This window comes from Procambarus clarkii, chromosome 63 (assembly GCF_040958095.1).
Source record: "Procambarus clarkii isolate CNS0578487 chromosome 63, FALCON_Pclarkii_2.0, whole genome shotgun sequence".
Taxonomy (NCBI): Eukaryota; Metazoa; Arthropoda; class Malacostraca; order Decapoda; family Cambaridae; genus Procambarus; species Procambarus clarkii.
The window spans coordinates 2,230,899-2,244,920 of NC_091212.1; positions in this window are offsets into that span (position 1 = coordinate 2,230,899).

The following is a 14,022-nucleotide window of genomic DNA, read 5'->3' on the forward strand; positions in this document are numbered from 1 at the left end:
GGCGGCGTGACAATATTTAGCCCCTTAACTATATTCTTGATCATCCCGGATATATATTACACCTTAGGGGCTCTATGCTAGTCAGGTTAAGGTCTCCCAGCAGCAGCCTTCCTCCCATCAACACCGACAAGATGGAGTACTCGGAGTATTCCTGTAAGAGACTCATCTCACATTTCGACTGTTCGGACTCGGCCCCTAAGAGGAGAAAATTAGAAGACGGCTGGGATGGAAATTGGGAGGACGCGGCCTCCTACGTCCGCAAGATGGTGGACGTCTGGGACCAACTGTGGGACTTCGGCGGACAAACGCTTGGGAAGGACTGGGAATATATGGATATATGAACAGTGTTTACTTCTTTGTTTCTGATAATTACTTCTTATTTTTTGTGAAATTGATTAAAATAAAGGATATGTGAACTTACCTAGTTGTATTCATCTAGTTGTCCTTGCGGGGGTTGAGCTCTGGCTATTTGGTCCCGCCTCTCAACTGTCAATCAACTAATGTACAGGTTCCTGAGCCTACTGGGCTCTATCATATCTACATATGAAACTGTGTATGGAATCAGCCTCCACCACATCACTGCCTAATGCATTCCATTTCTCTACTACTCTGACACTGAAAAAATTCTTTCTAACGTCTTTATGGCTCATTTGGGCACTCAATTTCCACCTGTGTTCCCTAGTGTGTGTGTGTGTGACCTTGTGTTAAACATTCTCTCTTTCTCTACCCCTATCAATTCCTCTGAGAATCTTGCATGTGGTTATCATGTCCCCTCAAAGTCTTCTGTCACCCAGTGACGTGAGGTTTAATTCCCGTAGTCTCTCCTCGTAGCTCATACCTCTCAGCTCGGGTACTAGTCTGATGGCAAACCTTTGAACCTTTTCCAGTTTAGTCTTATCCTTGAGTAGATATGGACTCCATGCTGGAGCCGCATACTCCAGCCTTGGTCTGACATATGTGGTATACAAAGTTCTGAAAGATTCCTTACACAAGTTTCCAAAGGCCGTTCTTATGTTAGCCAACCTGGCATATGCTGCTAATGTTATCCTCTTGATATGAGCTTCAGGGCTGAAGCTCAGGGTCAGGCGTGATATCAACCCTCAGATCTTTCTCTCTCTCTATCCTAAATGATACCTTGTATCTGGTCTCCTGCTCCCTACATCTATCTTCATTACATTACATTTGCTTGGGTTAAACTCTAAAAACCATTTGTTAAACTATTCCTGCAGATTGTCCAGCTCTTCTTGAAGCCTTAAGGTGTCCACCTTTGTCTTAATCCTTCTCATAATTTTGGCGTCGTCAGCAAACATTGAGAGGAATGAATCTATACTCTTTGGGAAATCATTTACGTATATCAGAAGTAGGATAGGTCCGAGTACAGAGCCCTGTGGGACTCCACTGGTGATTTCACGCCAATCGGAGGTCTCACCCCTCACCGTAACTCTCTGCTTCCTATTGCTTAGGTACTCCCTTTTCCACTGGAGCATCTTACCAGCTACTCCTGCCTATCTCTCCAGCTTATGCATAAGCCTTTTATGGGGTACTGTGTCAAAGGCTTTCTGGAAGTCCAAGAAAATGCAGTCCGCCCATCCTTCTGCTTAATCTTTGGCACCTGATCGTAGAATTCTATTAAGCCTGTAAGGCAAGATTTACCCTCCCTCAACCTATGTTGATGGTTTGTCATCGAAGTCCCTTATCTCCAGATGTGTTACTTGGTTTTTTCTCACGATCTTCTCCATCACCTTGCATGGTATACAAGTTAAGGACACTGGCCTGTAGTTCAGTGCCTCTTGCCTGTCACCCTTTTTGTATATTGGGACTACATTAGCAGTCTTCCATATTTCGGGTAGGTCTACTGTTTCCAGTGACCTACTATACACTATGGAGAGTGGCAAGCAGAGCGCTCCTGCACATTCTTTCAATACCCATGGTCAGATTCCGTCCTGGCCAACAGCCTTTCTCACGTCCAGATCCAACAGGTGCCTCTTAACCTCATCTCTTGTAATTTCATACCATTCCAATGCCGCCTGGTTTACTGCTTCTTCTCCTAGCGCCGTGACCTCTCCTTGTTCTATTGTGAAGACCACCTGGAACCTCTTGTTGAGTTCTTCACACACCTCTTTCTCATTCTCTGTATACCTGTCCTCACCTGTCTTAAGTTTCATCACCTGTTCCTTCACTGTTGTTTTCCTTCTGATGTGACTGTGTAGTAGCTTAGGTTCGGTCTTGACTTTATTAGCTGTATCATTTTCATATTTTTCCTCAGCTTCTCTTCTCACACTTACATACTCGTTCCTTGTTCTCTGGTATCTCTCTCTGCTTTCAGGTGTTCTGTTATTTCGGAATTTCCACCACGCCCTTTTGTTCAGTTCCTTTGCTTTCATACATGGCCTATTAAACCATAGATTCCTTTTTTTGCTTCTTTTTTTCCTGTCGGGCCGCAATAAACCTGTTTACTGCCTCCTGACACTTTTGGGGTGACATAACCCATCATGTCATGTACGGACTTAGTTGTGAGTTCTATGGTATATCCCTTAGGAATTTTCTCATCTCCTCATAGTTCATGAGGAGCCAACAAGTTTCCCTTTCGGTTCGCCAGTCCTTTGTTTCCCAGTTCTTTTTTGGGGAGATAATTCCTAGCTCTACCAGGTATTCGAAGATCAGTACACTATGATCACTCATTCCCAAGGGGGCTTCCAACTTAACCTCCCTTATATCCGACTCATTTAGCGAAATATCAGATCAAGAATTGCGGGTTCATCCTCTCCTCTCATTCTTGTCGGTCCGTTGATGTGTTGGTTTAGAAAGTTTTTTGTTGCTACGTCCAGCAGCTTAGCTCTCCATGTGTCCTGTCCTCCATGAGGGTCTCTAGTCTCCCAATCTGTTTTCCCGTGGTTGAAGTCTCACATAATTTGTAGTCTGGATCCGTTTCTGCTAGCTACAGAAGCTGCTCTCTCTATTATATTGATGGTGGCCATGTTGTTCCTATCATATTCCTGTCTGAGTCTTCTGTTGTTTGCTGGGGAGTTATATATGACTACTACTATAATTTTTTGTCCTCCAATTGCTATGGTACCTGTTATGTAGTCACAGAAATCTTTACAGCCCTGAATAACCATCTCTTCAAAATTCCAGCCTCTTCCCATCAGCGAAAAGGGAAACCTACACTCACAACTTTTCCCTACACGACCTCCTCCTCTCCCTTCTCCCTTTCCTCACTACATAGTAGTTCTGTGGAAACACTGCATTTGTTATGGTTTTCGATAATTTTGTTTCTGTGAGTGCTATTATATCTGGGTTTTCTTCTAGTGCCCATTCTCCAAGTAAACTTGTTTTATTCGTAATGCCATTTATATTATTGTACACTGCCTTGAAGCTCACTTTCTTCTGTTCATTCTCTTGTCCCCTTATTGGTGACCGTTCTGCTGATGGAGGAAACTGTTCAATAGGTGTGAAGATCTGTGAGATGGTTAACAAGGTGTCAGAGGATTCTGGTGTGTGTGTGTGTGTGTGTGTGTGTGTGTGTGTGTGTGTGTGTGTGTGTGTGTATGTGTGTGTGTGTGTGTGTGTGTGTGTGTGTGTGTGTGTGTGTGTGAGTGTGTGTGTGTGTGTGTGCGCGTGTGTGTATTCACCTATTTGTACTCACCTATTTGTGCTTGCAGGATCGAGCATTGACTCTTGGATACCGCCTTTCCAGCCATCGGTTGTTAACAGCAATGACTCCTGTCCCATATCCTTATCATACCTAATTTTAAAAGTTTTAATAAAGTTTGCTTCCACAACCTGTTCCTCAAGTGCATTCCATTTTTCCACTACTCTCACACTAAAAGAAAACTTCCTAACATCTCTGTGACTCATCTGAGATTCCAGTTTCCACCCATGTCCCCTCGTTCTGTTATTATTACGTGTGAACATTTCTTCTATTTCCAGTTCTATCTCCACTTCCGCTGTGTGTGTGTGTGTTTGTGTGTGTGTGTGTGTGTGTGTGTGTGTGTGTGTGTGTGTGTGTGTGTGTGTGTGTGTGTGTGTGTAATTACCTAAGTGTAGTTACAGGATGAGAGCTACGCTCTTGGTGGCCTGTCTTCCCAGCACTCTTTGTCATGTAAAGCTTTGAAACTACTGAAGGTTTTGGCCTCCACCACCTTCTCACTTAACTTGTTCCAACCGTCAACCACTCTATTTGCGAAAGTGAATTTTCTTATATTTCTTCGGCATCTTTGTTTATTTGGTTTAAATCTATGACCTCTTGTTCTTGAAGTTCCAGGTCTCTGGAAATCTTCCCTATCAATTTTATCAATTCCTATTACTATTTAGTAAGTAGTGATCATATCACATCTTTTTCTTCTGTCTTCTAGTTTTGACATATTTAATGCCTCTAACCTCTCCTCGTAGCTCTTGACCTTCAGTTCTGGGAGCCACTTAGTAGCATGTCTTTGCACCTTTTCCAGTTTGTGTATGTGCTTCTTAAGATATGGGCTCCACACAACCGCTGCATATTCTAGCTTTGTCTAGCAAAAGTCGTGAAAAATTTCTTTAGTATTTCCCCTCCATGTATTTAAAAGCAATTCTGAAGTTAGAAAGCGTAGCATAGGCTCCTCGCACAATGCTATTAATGTGGTCCCCTCAGGTGATAGTTTTCTATCTAGAACCACCCCTAGATCTCTTTCTTTATCAGAATTCTTTAAAGATTTCTCACATAATTTATAGGTTGTGTGGAGTTTATGTTTTCCTATTCAACATTCCATAACATGGCCTGTATTCACGTTAAATTCCATTTGCCAAGTGGTGCTCCATATACTTATTTTGTCCAGGTCTTCTTGAAGGGCTTGACTATCATCTATGTTTCTTATCCTTCCTATTATCGTAGCATCATCAGCAAACATGTTCATATAATTCTGTATTCCATCTGGTAGATCGTTTATGAAGACACTGAACATTACCGGTGCAAGAACTGAACCCTGTGGTACTCCACTTGTGACGTTTCTCCAGTCCGATACATTGCCTCTGATTACTGCCCACATTTTTCAATCAATCAGAAAATTTTCATCCATGTTAGAAGTTTACCTGTCACCCCTCCAATATTTTCCAGTCCAGAACAACCTCTTATGTGGAACCCTGTCGAAAGTTTTTTTTAGGTCCAGATAGATGCAGTCAACCCAACCATCTCTTTCCTGTATAATCTCTGTGGCTCGATCATAGAAACTGAGTAAATTTGATACACAGGAACTTCCTGATCGAAAACCGTACTGTCTGTTTGATATTATATCATTTCTCTCCAGGTGTTCTACAATTTAGTTTTTATTATTTTTGCAATATTTTGACTATTACACTTGTCAGTGATACAGGTCTATAAATGACGGGGTCTTCCGTGCTGCCACTTTTGAAGATTGGAACTATGTTAGCCTTTTTCCACACATCTTATACGACTCCTGTACACAGGGGTGTCTGAAAAATCAGCTGAAGTGGAATGCTGAGCTCAGGTGCACATTCTCTCAGAACTCATGGTGAAACTCTATCTGGGCCAACTGCTTTGTTCTTACTTAGCTCCAGGAGCATTTATTTAACTTCGTCTCTAGACACCTCTTTGTGCTCTATGCTGTTCTCTGCAATTCTCATTGTATCTGGTTCTTTGAGGATCTCATGTTGTACAAATACACTTTGGAACTTTTTCGTTTAATGTTTCACACATTTCCTTTTCATTTTCCGTGTATCTGTCCCCCATTTTCAACCTATGAATATTATCCTTTACCAACAGCTTGCTTTTAATGAATTTATAGAAAAGGCCTGGACCTGATTTACATTTGTCTGCTATACCGATCTCAAAGTTCCTTTGCCTCTCTCCTTACTAACATGTAGTTGTTTCTTGAATCTTTGTATCGCTGGTATGTTTAGGATTTTGGTCTCTTTCTATAATGATTCCATGCTTGTGTCTTTTGATCTCTGGCCCTCTCGCAGTTTCTGTTGAACCAACCCTTTTTCCTAGGTTTGCATGTCTGTTTTGGTATGAATGTTTGTGTGCCTTTATCGTATATTTTCCAAAATAAGGCATACATCTCATTTACTTCCTTGCCTAGCAACAATTCCGATGTTCCCCATAGTGTCCTCTCTAGAAATCGAGTTTAACAACTGTTTCATTGTCCCCATTCTTTACTAGATTATATCGCATAGCGTATTTAATGTCCAAGAGGACGTGATCACTCTTTCCCAAGGGAGTAAGGTACTGGATGTCAAATACCTCTTCTTCTTTCCTGGTGAATACTAGATCCAGTAATGACGGTACATCTCCTTCCCTCATTCTTGTGGCCTGCTTGACGTGTTGATACATGAATGTCTCCAAGATGACGTTTACAAACCTGCCTGTCCAAATGTCCTCTGTTCTTGCCTCGTAGGCCTCCCAGTCTATTGCCTTAAAGTTGAAGTTCCCCAGTACCAGCAATCAGGATTTATCTTTGTCAGCTCTTACCATAACATCTCTCATGACCATTTTGAGGCCCTCTCGTTTGTCATCCAGTTCTTCCTTTGTCCATATGTTGCTTGCTGGTGGGCTGTAGGCATTTAAAATTATCAGCTTATCATCTTCATTCCAAAGCTACAATGCCATTATGTCAATATCTCGAGGGTTTTTAAATATTAATTCTCTTACCTTCAAGTGTTCTCTCACCAGCAGTCACTCCTTCCCCCTTCCTAGGTTTCCTGTCATGTCTCCAAACTGGGTAGCCCCTTGGAAATACGACCTCATTTAAAATATTTTCTTCAGGGTTTTGTCTCTGTTAGTGCGACAATATCTGGGACTTTGAGCTCAATTATATTCTTCAACTCTAATATTTTCGATCTCACTCCATCTAAGTTGGTATATACTACTTTCAGGAATATGTTCCCCTTCCCTTTGTTCTTTAAACCCCATTCCACTAATGATTTTGTTGTTTTGTCTTTATGTACCGTTTAACAAGCTTTCAAGTCCCTGACACTTTGTAGAAAAAAGAATTCCTTTCTTCTTCATTTCTATCCCCATTTAGACGTTTCGCTTCAATGAAGTTCATTTTCAGCTTTTCTCTGTCCTCATTTGAGAGGTCTTGTCTTATTGACCAAAGTTTGCCATCCTCGTCACATTGTAATTTTCTTGTATTCCGAAGCACTTCTGTCATATATTTCACTCCATTAAACATCACCCTTAAGGGGCAGTTCTTGTCTTTCTCATATTTTCCTATCCTCCTAAAATCACTAACATGCTCCTTTGAATTTAGGCCTTCTCCTAATCCTACTATTTTTTCTATGATTTTCATCTTTTCTGACTCTCGGTCCACCCTAGAGGAAATTACCTTCTCTAAACATCCAAAAATTATTATGGACTTACTTCTACCTACAGTGTTTTGTACCAGTGTACTGTTGGTTACCAGTTCTTTCCTTATTGCTTGCCTAAGATCCGCTTCTTGTTTATCATTTCTGGTTAGGACTTCCAAACACCTTTCCTTAATCGTCTCTTTCTCTTTGACAACTTGGGCATACGTCTATTTCTTCTTTATACTTTTCTAGTTCTTTATTACCTCCTCTATGTGAGTTGTCAATGAAGTTTCCAGTTGCAGATCCTTGCCTAATTCTGTATTAGCCCTCAGGCTCCCTTGGAGTTGTTCACCATATGAGTCTATTTTCTTGTTTACTTCTTCAAAGTCACCACACTTCACTTACCACGCCTCATTTTCTTTCACTAGTTCCTTGATTTGCTCCTCCTAATTTGTTACCTTGTCCGTTAATGCAGTAATACTCTTAACTTGCTGAAGAATACTTCCTTTTAGAGTGCAAAGCTCACTCCTAAGAGCTCCTTTGTTCTCTAAGAATTTAAGCACTTTTTCTTCATTCTTTTGCATATCCTCAATTATCTCTAACCTGCCAAGAAGACCTCCTTTCCTTATCTCTTGTGGTGAGAATCCTTTGACAAAATCATCTATTGGTGTGTTTACATTCCCCGTGGTGGTGGTGGCCATCTTTGTTTTTGTTCTGGAACAAAAACAAACTTTTCCAACTCAGCTATTTTCACTCATCTTTACTTGTTTATTGTATTTTTTTGCTTTTGCACTTCCTTGAACCTTTATGTAACCTGGGACACCACTGTAGCCCCCAACCTGTTCCCAATACTTAAGTAATTCGATATTCCAGGAGCTTGCTGCGGTGTGCCCACGCAACCACTTGGGCTAGACGGTAGAGCGACGGTCTCGCTTCATGCAGGTCGGCGTTCAATCCCCGACCGTCCAAGTAGTTGGGCAAAACTCCTTTACCCCTGTCCCATCCGAAATGCTTATCCTGACCCCCTTCCCAGTGCTCATATAGTCGTAATGGCTTGGCGATTTCTCCTGATAAATAGTGACTCCTGCCTCCTCCAGCTCCAGTGACCCAGTCACTGTAACCTACTCTGTTACAGTGTGTGTGTGGAGAGATACGGCTTCAGTTGGAACCATGAGGATAGTATGGTGTACATGGTTATAGTGACACTGGTTGTGAGTAGTGTTGAGTTACAGTGACGATGGACGTGTGAAGATGGTTATAGTGAAGATGGATGTGAGTAGAAAATATTGTTACTTTGATGAGGGTCGTGTGTAGTGATGATGGTGTTGTAACTACACAAAACCATCAAGACTACCATCCTGATAACCATCTACACAGCACATGAAGGTTGTGTGTAGTGTAGATGGTACAGTGATGATGGTTGTGTGTAGTGTAGATGGTACAGTGATGAAGGTTGTGTGTAGTGTAGATGGTACAGTGATGAAGGTTGTGTGTAGTGTAGATGGTTACAGTGATGGTGGTGTGTAGTGTAGATGGTACAGTGATGAAGGTTGTGTGTAGTGTAGATGGTTACAGTGATGGTGGTGTGTAGTGTAGATGGTACAGTGATGATGGGTGTGTGTAGTGTAGATGGTACAGTGATGAAGGTTGTGTGTGGTGTAGATGGTTACAGTGATGGTGGTGTGTAGTGTAGATGGTACAGTGATGATGGTTGTGTGCAGTGTAGATGGTTACAGTGATGGTGGTGTGTAGTGTAGATGGTACAGTGATGAAGGTTGTGTGTAGTGTAGATGGTTACAGTGATGGTGGTGTGTAGTGTAGATGGTACAGTGATGATGGTTGTGTGTAGTGTAGATGGTACAGTGATGAAGGTTGTGTGTAGTGTAGATGGTTACAGTGATGGTCGACCATCAAGGTAATAGAGTATTAACTAGCTCCCGTATACCATCACTCCCATTCTTTTACTCAGTTCCATCTCACATCCTTATCCTGACCCCTTCCAAGTGCTGTGCAGTGGTAATGACCGGGCCCTGTACCGGACAGGTTGTGAGCAGACGGGAGAGGAGACCTAAGAGCGGGAGGGGCGAAGGTTAGAGGTGGGAAGGGGGGGGGAAGTGGTGTCGGAGGTCGTGGGGGATGACAGTAGAGAAGAGGTACAGGAATGGAGTAAAGTGGAGGTCTAGGGATGGGGATTCGGGACGGAATGTTGGTTTGTGAGGGGTGTTGGAAAGTTTCCAACACTAATACATCATTATTGTATCATAATACATCACCATTGTATGCTAGGCATAGTATATACTAATCCTACTAATTTGTAGAATCAACATAAATTAATATTTTCCCATCTGCACGTCATTTACCAAATTCTTCCCACATAGAGGGACAGTATTGCGTCAGATAATATCCAGCAGAGACATAATTTTCGTCATCATGCCAGAGAATTGAATAGTATTCTTTTTTTTATCTTTATTTAAGAAAATACAATATAAAAATTCTCGTCTTTTGTCAGTATTCTTTACAAGAATTAATACCTGATAATATAACAACTAGTGATCTAATAACAACGAGTTATCAACTAAAAAATCACTATATAACAGTTTATCTGTTATCTTAACATGGAGGAAACAGAAATTTCTCGTTTAATAAAAACACTGTTCATAATAATTATTATTTGACGAGAATTTAAATAATATATAACTCCCTATAATTGCAACCTCATTCTCATTAACTTATTTAGTAGAGTAATTATAAGGAAAACAATTTTCCGTTTCTACTAAAATATGTTGTGCATGCGCAAGGAGAGGGTTGAGGCAAGAGGAGGAGCACGAAAGGACTGACTACGAAACTTTGACCACGAGACGACATGATGGCCGTTGGTACAGAGAGGTGAAGCTTTCGTCAGCTATGTGATCGGCCCTTGCTATTAATCGGCCCCAGAGTGTATAACTACTCCATCAGCGATCCAAGGATTGCGTCGGTGGACAACAATAATGTTAAGTGGTTCAGTTATAATGTTCAGAGCTCTCAACATGCAAACTTTACCCTAAGTCCATCGTTACACCGTGCGCCCTCCTCTATCTACAAGTATGTTCCCAGTGAACTTAATATAGCCCTTCCAGTAATCCATAATGATATAATTTATTGTGTGTAACCGAACTTTACACTATATTGGGTTTCCAGCGTGTGTTGAAGCAGCCGGAGGTGAGACAAACTCCCACGCCACGCTAGCAAGTCAAGTGTTCCAGCAGGTTGTAGATGACACCATCACCTAACCACGCCCCCGTTCACTGTCACAGCCAAGTTGCTGATATTACCTTGATTTATTCCTTAATTACTTATAAATAGTTGAGATTTAATATAGCCTCGTGAACTTTAGATAGGAACAGTTTTCTTGTCTAACAGTTACTATAATAAGCTCCTATTATTAACCAAGTTACTAAATACTTATACAAATTATATCTCTTATTAAATCTTACTAATTTCTCTCGGGGAAGAACCAGCCTGTATTAAGTGTACTAGGAGTAACTCAACTTCTAGTATTAACCCCCAATTGTGAAGTTTGGGAAGGTTTAACTCTTGAATAATAATTAATCTTCCAGTCCATTAATATTCAACAAATAATTCTTAATAATTACATTGTCCAAAGGCACTGGTATCTTAGTTCTTATTATTGCATTATGTATCTGTTTCCCTTTTCAGTAAAAATAGGATGGTCCTTCGTGTAATTCAATTCAATCAATTAAATATCAATATATTAAGAGTTAGGTTTCCTACACTACAAGCAGGGGGGGGGGAGAAGGGTTAGGGGGGAGTAATGAAGGGTTAAAAGTTGGGGAACCATTTGAGAGAGAGTGAGAGAGAGAGGAGAGAGAGAGAGAGAGAGAGAGAGAGAGAGAGAGAGAGAGAGAGAGAGAGAGAGAGAGAGAGAGAGAGAGAGAGAGAGAGAGAGAGAGGGGGGGGGGCTCTACTCACAGCCTGAAATAAGGGAAGAATTAAATAGTGTGTTGAGAGAGAGAAGAGACAAGCGCTGGCATACACACACACATACACACACACACACACACACACACACACACACACACACACACACACACACACACACACACACACACACAATAAGGGACGAGGCGGGACCAAAGAGCCAAAGCTCAACCCCCGCAAGCACAAATAGGTGAGTACACACACACACACACACACACACACACACACACACACACACACACACACACTTTGGATTGTCAGAAAGCCTTTGATACAGTGCCACACAAGAGGCTAGTGCGAAAGTTGGAGATGCAGGCTGGAGTGAGAGGGAAGGTACTCCGGTGGATAGAGGAGTACCTAAGCAACAGGAGACAACGAGTCTGTGTGAGGGGTGAGGTCTCAGATTGGCGAGACATCACAAGTGGAGTCCCGCAGGGGTCAGTCCTTGGACCTATACTGTTTCTGGTATATGTAAATGATCTCCCAGAGGGTATAGATTCGTTCCTCTCAATGTTTGCCGACGATGCAAAAATTATGAGGAGGATTGAAACAGAGGATGATAGTAGGAGGCTACAAGATGACCTGGATAGACTGAGTGAATGGTCCAACAAATGGCTGTTGAAGTTCAACCAGAGTAAATGCAAAGTAATGAAACTAGGCAGTGGAAACAGGAGGCCAGGCACAGGATACAGAATAGGAGATGAAGTACTTAATGAAACAGACAGAGAGAAAGATCTAGGAGTTGATATCACACCAAACCTGTCTCCTGAAGCCCACATAAAGAGAATAACGTCTGCGGCATATGCGAGGCTGGCTAACATCAGAACGGCTTTCAGGAACCTATGTAAGGAATCATTCAGAATCTTGTACACCACATATGTAAGACCAATCCTGGAGTATGCGGCCCCAGCATGGAGCCCGTACCTAGTCAAGCACAAGACGAAGCTGGAAAAAGTCCAAAGGTATGCTACTAGACTAGTCCCAGAACTAAGAGGCATGAGTTTATGAGGAAAGGCTGCGGGAAATGCACCTTACGACACTGGAAGACAGAAGAGTAAGGGGGGACATGATCACAACCTACAAAATCCTCAGGGGAATCGACCGGGTAAACAAGGATGAACTATTCAACACTGGTGGGACGCGAACAAGGGGACACAGGTGGAAGCTGAGTACCCAAATGAGCCACAGAGACGTTAGAAAGAACTTTTTCAGTGTCAGAGTAGTTAGTAAATGGAATGCATTAGGAAGTGATGTGGTGGAGGCTGACTCCATACACAGTTTCAAATGTAGATATGATAGAGCCCAATAGGCTCAGGAATCTGTACACCAGTTGATTGACGGTTGAGAGGCGGGACCAAAGAGCCAGAGCTCAACCCCCGCAAGCACAATTAGGTGAGTACACACACAGAGGCATACAAATAGACGGGCACACATACACACACACACACACACACACACACACACACACACACACACACACACACACACACACACACACACACACACACACACAGGCGTACAGATAGACGGGCACATATATATACACACACACACACACACAAAGGTTTGCCACCAGACTACTACCCGAGCTGAGAGGCATGAGCTACGAGGAGAGACTACGGGAATTAAATTTCACGTTGTTGGAAGAGAGAAGAGATAGCGGGGGCATGATCACGACATTCAAGATTCTCAAGGGAATTGATAGGGTAGATATAGACAGGCTATATAACACAAGGGGCACACGCTCTAGGTAAGTGGCCTGAACACGGCCACTTACCTCTGCCTACGGTGGTTGGTAATAGGGTTGGCGGCGTGACAATATTTAGCCCCTTAACTATATTCTTTGATCATCCCGGATATATATTACACCTTAGGGGGCTCTATGCTAGTCAGGTTAAGGTCTCCCAGCAGCAGCCTTCCTCCCATCAACACCGACAAGATGGAGTACTCGGAGTATTCCTGTAAGAGACTCATCTCACATTTCGACTGTCCGGACTCAGCCCTAAGAGGAGAAAATTAGAAGACGGCTGGGATGGAAATTGGGAGGACGCGGCCTCCTACGTCCGCCAAGATGGTGGACGTCTGGGACCAACTGTGGGACTTCGGCGGACAAACGCTTGGGAAGGACTGGGAATATATGGATATATGAACAGTGTTTACTTTTTTGTTTCTGATAATTACTTCTTATTTTTTGTGAAATTGATTAAAATAAAGGATATGTGAACTTACCTAGTTGTATTCACCTAGTTGTCCTTGCGGGGGTTGAGCTCTGGCTATTTGGTCCCGCCTCTCAACTGTCAATCAACTAATGTACAGGTTCCTGAGCCTACTGGGCTCTATCATATCTACATATGAAACTGTGTATGGAATCAGCCTCCACCACAACACTACTTAATGCAAAAAATTCTTTCTAACGTCTATATGGCTCATTTGGGCACTCAATTTCCACCTGTGCTCCCTAGTGTGTGTGTGCGTGTGCCCCTTGTGTTAAATAATCTGTCTTTATCTACCCTATCAATTCTTCTGAGAATCTTGCATGTGGTGATCATGTCCCCCTGTAACTCTTCTGTCCCCCAGTGACGTGAGGTTTAATTCCCGTAGTCTCTCCTCGTGGCTCATACCTCTCAGCTCGGGTACGAGTCTGGTGGCCAACCTCTGAACCTTTTCCAGTTTTGTCTTATCCTTAAGTAGATATGAACTCCATGCTGGAGCCGCATACTCCAGGATTGGTCTGACATATGTGGTATACAAAGTTCTGAA